The sequence below is a fragment of the Protopterus annectens genome, chromosome 11.part0 (assembly GCF_019279795.1).
Source record: "Protopterus annectens isolate FY-2018-M chromosome 11.part0, PAN1.0, whole genome shotgun sequence".
Classification (NCBI taxonomy): Eukaryota; Metazoa; Chordata; order Ceratodontiformes; family Protopteridae; genus Protopterus; species Protopterus annectens.
The window spans coordinates 225,270,648-225,284,786 of NC_056745.1; the positions used below are offsets into that span (position 1 = coordinate 225,270,648).

A 14,139-nucleotide genomic window follows, 5' to 3' on the forward strand; every position below is an offset into this window, starting at 1 on the left:
TCATTTTTCTTAGGAATGTACTGCCTCTGAGGTCATACCAGCTTAGAGAAAAGACAAATATAGTTATTCCCCTTTTTGAGCTGTCTGGACCTTGGAGGCAGTATATTTGCATGAAAGCTTAACATTTGGCCAGTTTCATTTGTTTTTGCCGTTGTCATCTGGCGCAGCATGGAGGCATGTTTTTTAAACTAGATATCAACCAATGAGCCAATCAGACATAGGCAGATCAAAGTACTTCTTCTAGTACTATTTTATTAAGAAAAATAGCATGGGATGGAAAGGAATGTGTATTTGATAAGTATTAAACAAGTTACAAGGAAGTAAAAGAAGAGAATATGCTTAAACAGCATTCCAACTGTATGTGCATGAGAATGTTGGGGATAATGAAATAAATACAATTAAGATGGAAAATATGGAGAGAAAAAAGGGGACTAGAAGAAACTGCTGGAAGAAAGAAAAAAATGCTTTAAACAATAATATGGGACTCTAATTCAGGATTTAGGGATAAAAGTGGAGAAAAGCATGGTGAATAGTCATTCCACTCACTCTCACTTAATATTGTGGATCAAGAGACCATTCTCCTGCTACAGACCAATTAATAATGAAGTAATCACTGGTTTTAAGGATATACAGTAATTGCACACTGCTGCTTCGGGTGTTAGCCAAAAATGGCCACATCCAAATAAACTTTACACTCAACAGCTGCAGATCAGAGCTATAATCCTTGGCCACCATAGTCTGAGTCCAGTTTCTTTCAGTGCAATCTTGCCAACAGTAAATGAAACTTTAAAAAAATATTGTGCATATGTATACACACAAACACACACAAAATATTTCAAGAAATGGTGCTAATGATAACTCCCCAGTACCAACACTGTCACCCCCAGTTCATGGTAACATTATGAGCATTTTGCCTCCCTAACAAATAAAACATAACTTACTGTTTACTTCTAAAATAGGTCAACCATTAACATTTTGATTTCTAGCATATAACTCTGAGCAGCTACTCTTCAACAGAAGGATCCCAAAACAGTGGTCAATAGATTAGATTTCAAAAGCCAAAAAATATTTAAAATTGAAGAATAAAATTATTCGGCTGTAATAAATAAAACAAAGCATTGCAACTGAAAAGTACATATGCAAAAAGGAATGCTGTTGCTCAAGAATTTTAAAATAAAAGTTTTGAACAAACAGATGACATGCAGCAAATTAACTAGTAGAGACCTTAACTAATTTTTTGCTAAAGCTGTACTGTGCCTTGTATGTCAATTGATTTCTAGGCCAAAATATAATCCACAGACCACCATCAGCTCTTCATGTGAGAGCAGGCAGCTCTGTCTCTTTGTGTATGCTCCTGCAGGAAAATTCGGCAGCTCATCAAGTGACAGTCTCTTTCTAAGCGTCAGTGGCAAGAAGTCCTGTGAGGCTGGGTTTGTGTTTTGGAAGGTACTTTCTTGTTTCACTAGTTCCATACTTCTGAAGGAAACTCCTTAACACAGTAAGACTCTTTGACCTAGAGTAGCATATCCAAGGAACATTTGACTTCAAGCACTGCAAAGGTGTGCATTTTGAGAAGCAAAGTTAGTTTCACTTTCATACTGTAGTACATTCACACAATAGTACATGTAACTTTTTTATATACAGTACGTACCTTTCTTTTAAATTTTGCATATTTACTGAAAATACATGTAGAACATAACTTACTTTTATCATTTAAAGAACTGTTTACATTTTAGTGCAGTTTTTGAAAGAATGGTTACATTTTCCAGGCTTATTACAGTTTTTCACATTTCTCACTCCTTCCTAGACTCAAGCAATTTTTGTTGTGAGTCCTCCTGAAATTAATCTTGGGGTTAAGAGAATTTATCTTAGAAGTCACACTGCTCAGTTTTTTCTTATGAAAGGCCATCTTAAACTTGCTAAGTCTATATTACTTGCAACACCCGCATGTTAGATGACCATATTATATATCTGTTAACCCTGTCTTCATCTTAGAAGCTTGCTATTTTGCCCATTGATTTTGTGTAGTCACTTCAGTAAGATCTATCATTACTATGAATTTCCTAACACAGAGATATGACTGAAGCTTCTGGATATCCCTCACTATTGCCAAACATTCCTTTTCCATGGCTGCATATGATTTTTCCCTTTTCTGAAGTCTAAAGCTAAGGTATATCACTGGTCATTATTTTCACTTTGAAGAAATCTCTCTTGAGTACAGCTCCAGGTCTTGGTTTGAAACATCTACATGCATGTTAAATGCATGCCTATAATTAGCATTAGCTAGTGGATAGGATCTACTCAAGTCTTATTTGAGGTTCTAGAATGCCTTACTCATAAGATGGAGTCCAGACCATCTTTTCTGACCTACGTTTCTAGTTAAGGTATGTGAGAGTTGTGTACTGTAATGATGGGAAACAGTTTCTTTAATACCTTATTGTCCCTGGCAAATGCCCTTACCTGCTTATTGATAATCAGGGTAGGCCATGCCTGGATAACCTTCACTTTGACAGGTCCTCATTGAATTTCTCCATCACCATGGAAGTGACAAAGGTAAGCTACTCTAGCAATTCTTACCTAGCATTTGATTGCCTTGATAGTCAAGTCATACATTCTTAATTAGCAGTTCTCTGACATGCTACATATGGTTTGCCAAGACTTGCTAATAACAGCTATATTATATGAGTCTAAATTACAACTTTGAACTAAAACAAGTTTGAACATTGTAATATTGAACCCTAAAGTCCAAAAGGTGAAAATACTGAAGCCACGGTACATCGACTTTTTTCCAGGGAAAAAAAAATGGTGAGCTGTTTTCGGGGCTTTGCTATGTCCTCCACTGTATTGCAATCTCAGAGCTGGTATATTTAAGTAGGGAGGATGTGGGGGTGCAGTCCCCCATATTGGGGGGTGTGGGGGCAAAGCCCCCCACTTTAGTTTAAGTTTAAGGTTAAAATTTTTTTTTGTCACAGAACAGCAATTTTTTTCCCTGGGGAAAACAAAATCACTTTTCTGTGTTTGCGGTTTTGTTGGGTTTTGGACTTTAGGGTTCGATATTACAACAATCGAACTTTTGTAAGTTCGTTGTTGTGATATAGACCCATATTATATATGCAGGCAAAAGCATAGACTCCAATCAGAGGTGTAGCTGTCTCAGTCAGTGCCTTTTGCTAGTCCTTGATCTAGCACCCAACCTCCTTGCTCAAAGTGAAGAACAAAACAAAAAAAAAAAAAAAAGGAAAGGAAAAAAGGACATCTGTAAATCTGCAGGATGCCAATTGCCTTCCATCCTGCGGACAGTACCCAGTCGCCCAGTCCACAGACTACCCCCAGTTCTTCTTCACGTGAAAGCAAAAAAAAAAGTTCATTTTTGATAGACTGCTCAAAGCAATCTAAGGCACATACCCCCTTTCAACCACATGCCTCACTCTACAGCACTGAAAGTACAAAAGTCCAAATAAATAAATAAAAATAAAGGACTTCTGTAAATCTGCAGGATGCCAGTTGCCTGGCTACCTGTGGACAGTAACAACAAAAAAAAAAAGGTCATCTCCAACAGACAAGCCCAATCACTTTTCCTCGCCATCTCCCAGACACAGATCTCCTCCCTCCTTCCACATCAATGAAAGTGCAAAAAAAAAAGGTCTCTTCCGATAGAATGCCCACAGTAGTCTGAAGCCAAGCATCACCCCCCCCCCCCCCTGTGAAGGCTCATGCCCCCTTCCTGCCAAAGCTCTTCACTGGAAGAGCAAAGAAAAAAGAAAAAAAAATGTCCACTCTGATAGCAGGCACAACACCTCATCCCAGGCACACACCCTCTTCCTGCCACAGCTCATCACTGGAAGAGCAAAAACAAAGACTGTTCCACTTTGATGCACTGGCTCTCCAAGCCAGCCAGATACACAGCACTCCCTGCACCTGATCTTCAGTGGATGAGCAGAAAAATAATAATAATTGTTACATTTTAAACTGTAAGAAGCCGTTTGCTACATTTATAGCAATTGCCTTGCTACAGCTTACCCCAGAAGTTGGCAAGTTGCTTTCTGTACCGGCATTCAGAAAAAACAAATGCAGGAATGGCACTTCATGATTGCACCCTTAAACACCTTGCACCTGTAGCAGATGCCCCCTTTGCCCTACTCTAGCTAGGTACTGACTCCAGCTCTTGCTGATATGTAATAGACCTGCATTTGGAACGTTGTTGGAACATTCTTTATTCCAGAAGGCATTTTGGTGAATTTATGCAAGCCAATAAGTGTAACAGATGCTGGATATTCTCTTTTTGCAGGCATCAATTGTAGCCATTAGCATTCCTTACTTTGGTCATTATTGGTCAGATACTTTGCCTCACCCAGCTCTTCTAAAGCGTTATCTATCTTGGGCATGGGTATGCGTCTACTTCTACATGATTGTCTAGTTTCCTGTGGTCTAAGCAGAACCATCTGTTTTTGGCACCAATACTATCAGTGAAGCTCAGAGAATATTGGCTTCCTGGATTACCATTACATTTAACACTTCCTCCTCCACTGTTGGCTTGACTTTCTCATGCATCCTTTAAGCAGCTTGTTTGATTGTCCAATGAGTTTTTTGACTACATAATGCTCTACAAGCTAAGTGCACTACATGTTAGAAATGAACATGTACATAAATTCAGCTAGAATCGCACAGATTTCTTGAACCTGACAGTATCCATCGAGGTTTCAGTTTGAGTCTCATTTAAGACCACCAGATCCACCTCAGATGCCTATTGTAACCCACAGCAAATATTAACTTCTACAGTTTTTTGCAATGGTGAGGCTTAATCATACTGACATGGGTTTGTGTTTTGTCAACTCCATATCATAGTCAAAATCAATTACTTTTCTCACAACAGAGAAAGTTCTCTCCTGTGCTGCATATAGCTTGCTTTGATGAACTGGAATAAATATTATTACCTTATGTCTAATGGCATACTCTCAGGCTCTTGATGTCCTTCTGTACTAAACTCTTTGTTGCTATTGTACTTGTGGGTGGTACTTTTGTCCCAAGCACACATGCTCATTATCATATATTCACCAACAGGCTGCTTATGAGAATCACATTCACTATCCCACTCATCACAAATTAACATTAAAGGACCCAAATCCTGTGAACATATACTACCGCACATGGTGAAAAACCTGTGGATTCTTGGGGCACTCCAAAGTCAGCATGTACCTAGTGTCAAAGTCTGCCACCACCAAGATTTACCTTTTACCTGTGGTAACTGGCTTACCAAAAGGCCCAGAAATATCCATGATTACCCCCTGAAATGATTCCTTGTTATCAGGCAACAGCACAAAGCAGCTTTAGCTCTTAGCCTTGCCTCCTATCTTGCCAACCTTTTGACACTGCTTGCAGGTCTTGCAATTCCCTCTCATGTGTTTCGCAATGCCTAATCAGTAAAAGTTCTGTGCAAGCATCATTGTTGTAAACTTTATGTGTAAATGGCCTGAGTAAGGAATATTATGGGCTATGGCCAGCAGTGACCTGTAGTAAGCCCTTTGGACTAACATCTGCTGTATCATTTTCCTTTGTAATCCTCCTTTAGGAGTCCATTGCTCATACAATAATTCCTTATCTCTGTACAGTCTCCCTCTGCCCTTGAGTGTCAGGAATGTCACTGACTACCTCCCTCAATCCTAGAATATGAGATTTAAGACTTATTTATTTATTTATTTATTTGTCTTTGTTGACTGGGAAAGTCAGACTGGGGAGAGCCCATTTTTATTGGAGGCCTGGGTAGAAAAGCTCCACCACAGTATATTTATATTAACAAGTAAATTTCAGACAGTTATTAGAAAAAAAAATGCCAGTTACATTTCTCATGAAACAACAAACATACTTATAATACAGGTATGTACAGTACAGAGATGTGTTCAGTGAATTCCATTTTGTACACACACACTTTTATTGCTGACCCCCACCCACCAGACATTAAAAAACTGGATATGCCTCTCAAGCTGAGTTCAGTAAGTACTGGTGGGATACAGTGGTGAAAGCTTTGGAAAAGTCCAGGAACACAGTTGGCACTGGGTTATCATCATTCCTATGCTGGTGTAGAGTGTTGGTGAAGTGAAGGAGGGTGGTGGTTCTGCTGTTGTGAGGTCCAAACCATGCTGTGTTTCTGAGAGTAGATTGTTTGAAGTTAGGTGATATAGAAGCTCTGCAGGAATAAATTTTGAAGTATTTTTGATAGGGGAGAGAGGATTGCAATGGACCTCTAGTTATTAAACTCTATAGATGTTCCACCTTTGTGTAAAAATATAATAATAGATTTTGCAGATGGAAGGAATGTATTTTTTGGATATAGCTCTATTTATCAATATAGAGAATGGAAAAATAATTGCATCTGCAGCCATTTTTAAGTAGTCTGAGGTGAGCTGGTCAGCAGCTAGGGTGATTGGTTTTGGCTTATGTAGGAGTTTTTAATGGCGGAGGTAGGTACTGGGCTGAAGTCAAATAGGTGAGAATGTTTAGCAGAGGCTGGTGGTACTGAGAGACAGAGTAATGAAAGTATTAATGTCTGTGAGGGACAATATAGTCTGCATAAAATAGTTGTTAAACTGTGTGTAAATTTAATCAGCATTATTATTATTGGATGTAGGGGTGGGGGTGGTAATTTGGCCCAGGTATAAAATTTTGTTTATGGATGTCCAGAATAGTTTTGGGTTGTTTTATTTTAGAGGATGTTATAATATGTTTGCTTGTCATGTTTTATTTGGCATTTTGTGCTATTCCTTAGTTGCCTGAAAACTAGAACTGTATTTTGTGTTCCGTTTCTGAGACAGTCTTTCCAGGCTTTGTGCCTGTGCCTGCCTCAGTTATTTATCAACCTTCCTAGTTCCCCTTCCAATGAAAATATAGTTTTTTGACAACTGTATCTAAGATTGAGAATTATTGCTATTAACCTTGTCTACCCCTGAAGCATCTCCTTGTCTAGTATCTTTTGACAGTTGGTACTCAGGTTTAGGCTACTCCTACCTATATCTTTCCATGGAGTAACCACTTTAGTATCTTACTGAGGTGGACTGATTCTCTCCATTCATGGCTACATATAATTGTGTTAAACAAGGTACTGTGTCATAAAAGTTAGTATCTTTTAACAGTTGGTACTCAGGTTTAGGCTACTCCTACCTATATCTTTCCATGGAGTAACCACTTTAGTATCTTACTGAGGTGGACTGATTCTCTCCATTCATGGCTACATATGATTGTGTTAAACAAGATACTGTGTCATAAAAGTCTTTACTATTTTAGAATATCTGCAGAGGTATGAAATAATGCCACCCATAGCCGGCGTTAGGCACCCACCAACCCCATGGCCACAGGGAGCCCCCAATTATCTACCCACGTATGAGGGCCCCCATATGAAGCAGCCGTGGGTTTCTCCATCTCTTCCACTCCTTGCTTGGTGCCTCATTCATTCAGCTGTTTAGCGCCATTGCACAATTCTGTTTTTTTTTCCCCTGAAAGAACTTGCTTCCTTGACTGTTGCAGCCAATCAGGTCCCTTGCTTTACTTGTAAGCTGCACTCAGTCAGGTCCGCTTCAGTGAAGCAAGGAACCTGATTGGCTGCAGCAGTCAAGGAAGCAAGTTCTAGTTTCCTGATTGGCTTTGACATAATATGAGGTCTGTTGGGTCAGTTCTGTTGATTATCGGCATTAAGCACACATCTGAACTGCCCAGATTTTTTAAGACTATCCAGATTTTTGCTTTATATTTTTGGTTTGTTCTTCATAAAATTTGTGGTTTTCTTACACATCAATGTGTACTGAAGTCACTAAATAATGGCAGACATTTAGGTTTCAGACTTTATATCCTTCCGAAAATGTATGCTAAAGCAAAGCATGAAAGCAAGTTTGTAAGTTTATCTTCTTCTCTTCTTCTTTTTTTTGGCTTTTCCCGGTTAGGGGTCACCACAGCGGATCACTGTCCGCTCATGATTGGCAGTGGAGTTTTATGGTGTCGAGTTGCCAGCCCAGTGCCCAACCTTCCACAGAAGGCACACACATGCACGCACTCATGCCTAGGGCCAATTTAGTGTGTCGAATCCACCTACAGCATGTCTTTGGGATGTGGGAGGAAACCGGAGCACCCGGAGGAAAACCACGCGACCACAGCGAGGACATGCAGACTCCGCACAGAAGGCACCCCAGCTAAGGATCAAACCAGAGAACCTCTTGCTGTGAGGCAGCAATGCTAACTGCTGCACCAATATTTAAAAAGTGTCCCTATTTTTAAGCCTTTGTACCCCCATTATTTTTGGCTTTGTCCAGATTTTTCAGACTAAGAGGTTGAGAAGTATGCTGTGAGGATAGATGGAGGATGCAAGTTTTCCTGGAACGACCATGGGACCAGCAAAGCATCTGTATTTTAACTGCCCTTGTAAGGGCAATTGCTAAAAGATCTGAAAAACTGTCCTTTTGAGGGAAATTTAAAAGGGCTGAACTGGTCTGGTCTGTGTAGGAGAAGCAAGCAGAGGATTAGTAGCAGCCTTCTATCAACTGCAGGAAATGTAAGTTGCTGGGTTTATTTTTTACTTTATTTTTTGCTGGGGGGGGGGCAAGGAAACCAAGGGAAAGGATTGTATAACTTTTTGTGAGGGGCTGTGGTTGTAACAGTTTTATTTTATCTTTTGTCCAGAATTCTTCTGCTAAGAGACTGAGGAAGGAAGGCTTGTTTGTAATTAATGTCCAGATCTGATGTTTTTTATCTAGTCTTGCATAAGAATATTCATTATTGCATTTTTGTTTTGTGTACAATTGTGCTGAAATATTGGTTGGGGGGGTAGTGGCTGTGAGAATGCTGCAGAATATGCAAATGTTTTAATGTATACCAATGCAAACCTTGTTCTGCTAGTATCTTTTGTGTATACCAGCAATGTCTACAACTATGCTGATGCTACACATTTGTTCTACGATAATTTTGTACTCTGTCCGGAATTATTGTGCTGAGAAGTTGAGAGGGGAGTTAGTGGCTGTGAGAATGTTGCAGAATATACAGCTGTTATTTTAATGTATACTAATGCAAACCCTGTTATACTAGTATTGTGTATACTGGCAGCATTTACAACTATCACTGATGGTACGCCTTTGTTCTATGATCATTTTCTGCTTTGTTTAGAGTTATTGTGCTGACAGGTTGGTAGGGGATTTTACGGTCTGTGAGAATGTTGTGCAATATTCAGATATTTGCCTGGTATTTATCTATTTTCATTAAAACATGTGGGGTTATGCAATGCATTTTACTGCAAAATCTTGTTATTCCAGCATGTTTATTTGCTGATAAGCACATTGTTTTTTAATGTTATACCTTTGTGTTTTTATTTTACTTTCACTTTATCCAGATTTATTGTGCTGAGACAATGGGGGGTAGGGGCTATGAGAATTCTGCAGAATGTACTGTAGTGATGCCTTAATGCGTGCCAGTGCAACCCCTGTTCTATCGAAGGTGATCACAGTAAAGGTTCAAACTAGCCCTGGTATTACGCCTTTGTTCTGCAGGTTTTTTTGGCTTTGTCTGGAATTGTTAAGCTGCGATGTTAGGAGAGGGATAGGGACTGTGAGAATGTTGCACAATCTTTAGATGTTTGACCTGTATTTTTGGTCTATTAGTAATCAAAAATGTGAATTCACAAAATGCATGCTACTGGAAAAAATTGTTATTCTACCATTCTACCATCTTTATTAGTTCATAACCACAATGTTTTAAATCCCTAATGTTACGTCATTGTCTCTTTTTTGTACCTCCTCTAGAATTGGGGGACTATGAGAGGTATGCAGAATGTACTGATTATTTTAATGAATGCTAATGCAATCCCTGTTATTCTAATATCTTTCTTTAGCAATGCTTGTAACTATCCTTGATGTTATACCTTTGGTCTGCAGTTATTTTCAGCTTTGGAGTTATGCTGAGAGGTTAGGAGGTTGGTAGGGGTTGTAAGAATGTTGCACAATGCCCAGATGTTTGTTAGTTTTGGTCTGTTCTTCAAAAATGTGGGGTCACACAACCCATAGTACAGGAAAATCTTATTCTAGCATCATTATTAGTTATTATTAGTTTATAAGCCCAGTATTTTAAATTCTTAGTATTCAATCTTACTGTAGTGCTGTCTTCATCATGTGTGGGTGTGTATGTCCTGTGTGCAAGTCTGTGTAGCTGTCTGTCTTGTGTCTCTGTCCTCTATGAGGGAGTCTGTGTGGATGTCTTTGTGTACCTCTGTGGGACTGGCTACCTTGATGCAGTACAGAGACTTGCCATAATGTAACAACATTATAACTAAATGCCAGTCAATGTGTGTGTGTGTGTGTGTGTGTGTGTGTGTGTGTGTGTGTGTGTGTGTGTGTGTGTGTGTGTGTGTGTGTGTGTGTGTGTGCACATCTGTGAGTGGCTACCTTGCTGTGGTACAGGGGCTTGTTGTAATGTAACATTGGTACTAAATGCCAGTCAGTGTGTGAACCTCTGTGTGGGGCTACCTTGCTGTGGTACAGGGGCTTGTCATAATTTATTTATACTAAATTTTATTTATTTAACATTTATAGACCTGGAAAGTCTGACTAGGACAGAGCCTATTTTTAGCAGAGGCCCGAGGAGAAACACTGCAGAAGCATGACTTTGGAATGTGGAAGGAAACCCACGCAAATGCAGGGAGGACATGCAGACTCCACACAGAAGGCACCCCAGCTGAGAATCAAACTGAAGAACCTCTTGTTGCGGGGCAACAACATTAACCACTGCACAGTCCCAGTCAGTGTGTGTGTGTACAATTGTGAGTGGCTACCTTGCTGTGGTACAGGGGCTAGTCATAATATAACATTGGTAGTAAATGCCAGCCAGTGTGTACCTTGACATTTCAAGTTTTTTTAATGGTCTGAATGTAGTAACACTACACAGTGATTGTTAAATGGTGCTGCATGAGCTTGATAGTGAAGAGGGCATGATGGCAATGTGGTCACACTTTTATATTCTCCTAGGTAGGGCCCCCAACTTGAAACTTGCTGGGGGTTCCCCAAAATGCTAGCACCAGCCATGATGCCACCTGCTTGTCTGCCTGTCCCCTCTCAGTCCAAATTAACTCTGGCCAATGCCACCTGAAAAGGTGTCCCTTCCATGGCCAAAACAAGATTTGACTGCCCAGGCAAGTAATATTCCTGACTAACAAGTGTAGGATTGACAATAGTTATGTCTGGTGCAGTATCACTCACAGCCATGTTTTGTTCCCTCTACCAAGATAGGATAGAGGTCCTTTTGATTATGTAGAGCAGCTGCAATTTCAAGACAGACTACTTTTGTTATGTACATCTACTCCTTCACATGACATGGCTTTTGTTCTCCACTGTGTAAATGTAGATATTTAGACAATGCATGCCCCCTTTGGTTACACAGGAAATACTTTACTCCAAGAACTTGATGGATACTTCAACCAGTATTTTACCCTCTGCTTGAACAACCTACTATGAAGATTTAGCATGCTGCTATGGTTTCCTTTAGGGCACATGTAGTGCTGCATAGCCCATATAATGCAATTGTGCCCTGTTTTGTAGAAAGAGATTGCCCTGTCTTATAATTTCCATAGCAATGATCTGTTAACCAGCTTCTCATACCATCAGGCAAGGCACTAAGTGATTGCTTTCTTATAATATCTCCCAGCATTTTAAAAGGAGTAACATGAAAGTAAATGTTATTTTCTGTAATGAAATCTTTAACAAAGTCTTCTGCTGTTCTTCTATGTTCTCTAAAGGTTTTACCATAACTTTCAGGAATAACTTTAAAACAATTAAATGACCAGTGTTTATCATAATTACAACAGCCTGTACCAGTAATTTCAGTAAAATAATTCAGTGCCTTTCCCATGAGCAGAAGTATTAAAAACCTCAGCATTTGCTTTGGTCTATTTGGTTGTGATTACACACTGTTTCAAATGGCAGAATAAAATAAAATGTATTCCCCTCTTTATACAAGGCTGACCTTCACCTTGTGGGTTCAGCTTTTAACCCCATTATGTAGGTGTCGTTGACACTGAGCCAGCATCTCCTATTCCTTGTATGCTGGTGGTGCTTCTCCATGTCTCCTCCTGTTCCTTTTCTCTCTGCTATTGCTTTATTTGCATCTCACGTTGTTTCATTCTCTCACCTACTTTGAGGTGCTGCATCTCCAGTTCCATATCCAGATTTTTAGTTTAGTTTGGATGTTTTGATCATCTTGGTATGGTCCAAGTTGCTTTGCTGCATGTTCCGTACTTACTACCACTATACGGTTGTTTCCAGTTACAGTGGAATGAGTCTTAACCGCACCTAAGGTGGCTACCATTTTATAATTTGTCATAGCAGCATGTAGAATTCCTTTGCTTTTCACTGCATGATTAATTCCATTACTGACATTTTTTTCATACCCCACAGAGCTCAGTTCTACATGCTTCCTACTTACTCTGACAAAAATAAAATAAAATGAAATAACTGCTGTGTAAGGTGTTTTGCTATAAACGCATATTGAAGCTGCAAATGTATGCACTCTTTCTAGGGACAAAAGAGTTTTTCAGGCTATAGATGTCCAATATGAAATATCCTCATTATTGCCTACTAAAAGTATATGATGGGCAGGTGCTACAGTCTCACAATCTGTACTGCTCTTTCCAATTTATATATGAGGTGAAAGGGTATATGAACCTGAACTGCTGCCACCAGATAGTATATAAGGATCATGGGTATGGACTCTTGATCTACACTGCTGAAAGCCAGTGAATATGTATTGACAACTGGCAACTAGCCTTAAGTGTATACATTAAAAGTGCTCTGCTATCTTGGTGATAGCCATCAACTGCTACACCCCAATGCATTTTGTACTGCACAAATGCAGATTAGAATAATAATCCCTAATATATAAGGAGCTTAGCCTTAAGTGTGTATGTCAAGTAAGCACTGTTGCCTTGGGTTTCATCCAGCATGAGGGACACTGAAGTAAGCAACATAGTTATGAATGCTGGTATCCCAGGAAATCAGCCACCTTTGTTTCTTCCCTGTGCCTTTCAGTGGTGTCTTACAAACAATGACTGCATCTTGGCTAAACCTACTTTGCATTCACAAACTCAGAAGGTCTTCCATGAGGAGCTTAAATACCCACTTAGTTGTCAACCCCCTTCTTCTTGTATGGTAGCATGTTGCCATCACATAGACTAATCCAGAACAGCAAATTCAATATTACTGACAGTCTTAAACTGAAACAACTATCCTATTAATTTATGAAAAATATAGCTGAGCAGTCTATCTCCAAGAAGAAGATGCCAACAGTTATAATTCTTTAGCTTTGTGTCATTATTCTTCTATAAATAAATAACCAGCCAAGCTTTTGAATTTGAAGTTCTTTAGTTAAAGAAATTATGCATTACAGTTTGAAATTTAAGTATACAGTCAAATATTCTTTTGTAAAAAGGAATGAAAAATAAAATATTTTAAATGGAGAGATGGCATAAGAAAAAAAGACTAGCAGCTTGCTTGTTTTACCAATACAAATAATCAACTAAAACAATGAGTAACAAGGTCATACAGAAAAACTAATCAGTAAAAATTAAAAGAAAAAAAACAGCCAAGCTAGATTTTCCACTGTGTGATTCCTTCAAACATTGTATATTAGAGATAACATAAGATATATACAAGTGACCCCTTAAAGACATCAGGTGTTTCAGCTATATGGCAGTTCTGAATGCCCTTGACTTTTTCCTTTTTAAGCTGTTATAGGCAAACTCAGGCCAATAAAGCCAAATACCACTAACTGGGCATGCATGTTTCAGCCTTCTTATAGCCTCGTCAGCACAGCATAAGTGGAGTGTTTGGCTAACATTTGGAAACACAGGGTCTATAACCATTAGAATTTCTGCAAAATATCCCAGCTAATAAAAACAATGAGTAACAAGGCCACACAGAAAAAACAATCAGTAAAAACTAAAAGAAAAAAACAGCCAAGCTAGATTTTCTACTGTGTGATTCCATAAAACCTCATTATTGGTAACATGGAATATATGCAAATGACCCCTTAAGGACATCAGGTGTTTCAGCTATATGGCAGTTCTGAGTGCCCATGACGTTTTTTCTTTTTAAGTCTGTTATGGACAAATTCAGGCCA

The 14,139-nt window shown here is 39.1% G+C and overlaps 1 protein-coding gene across 1 annotated transcript in view; it reads right to left on the bottom strand.

Annotated features, from left to right (window-relative positions):
- Positions 1-14,139, bottom strand: part of PLXNC1 (plexin C1) — a 735,616-nt gene that overhangs the window by 347,320 nt on the left and 374,157 nt on the right. The gene's annotated exons all lie outside the window — the stretch shown is intronic.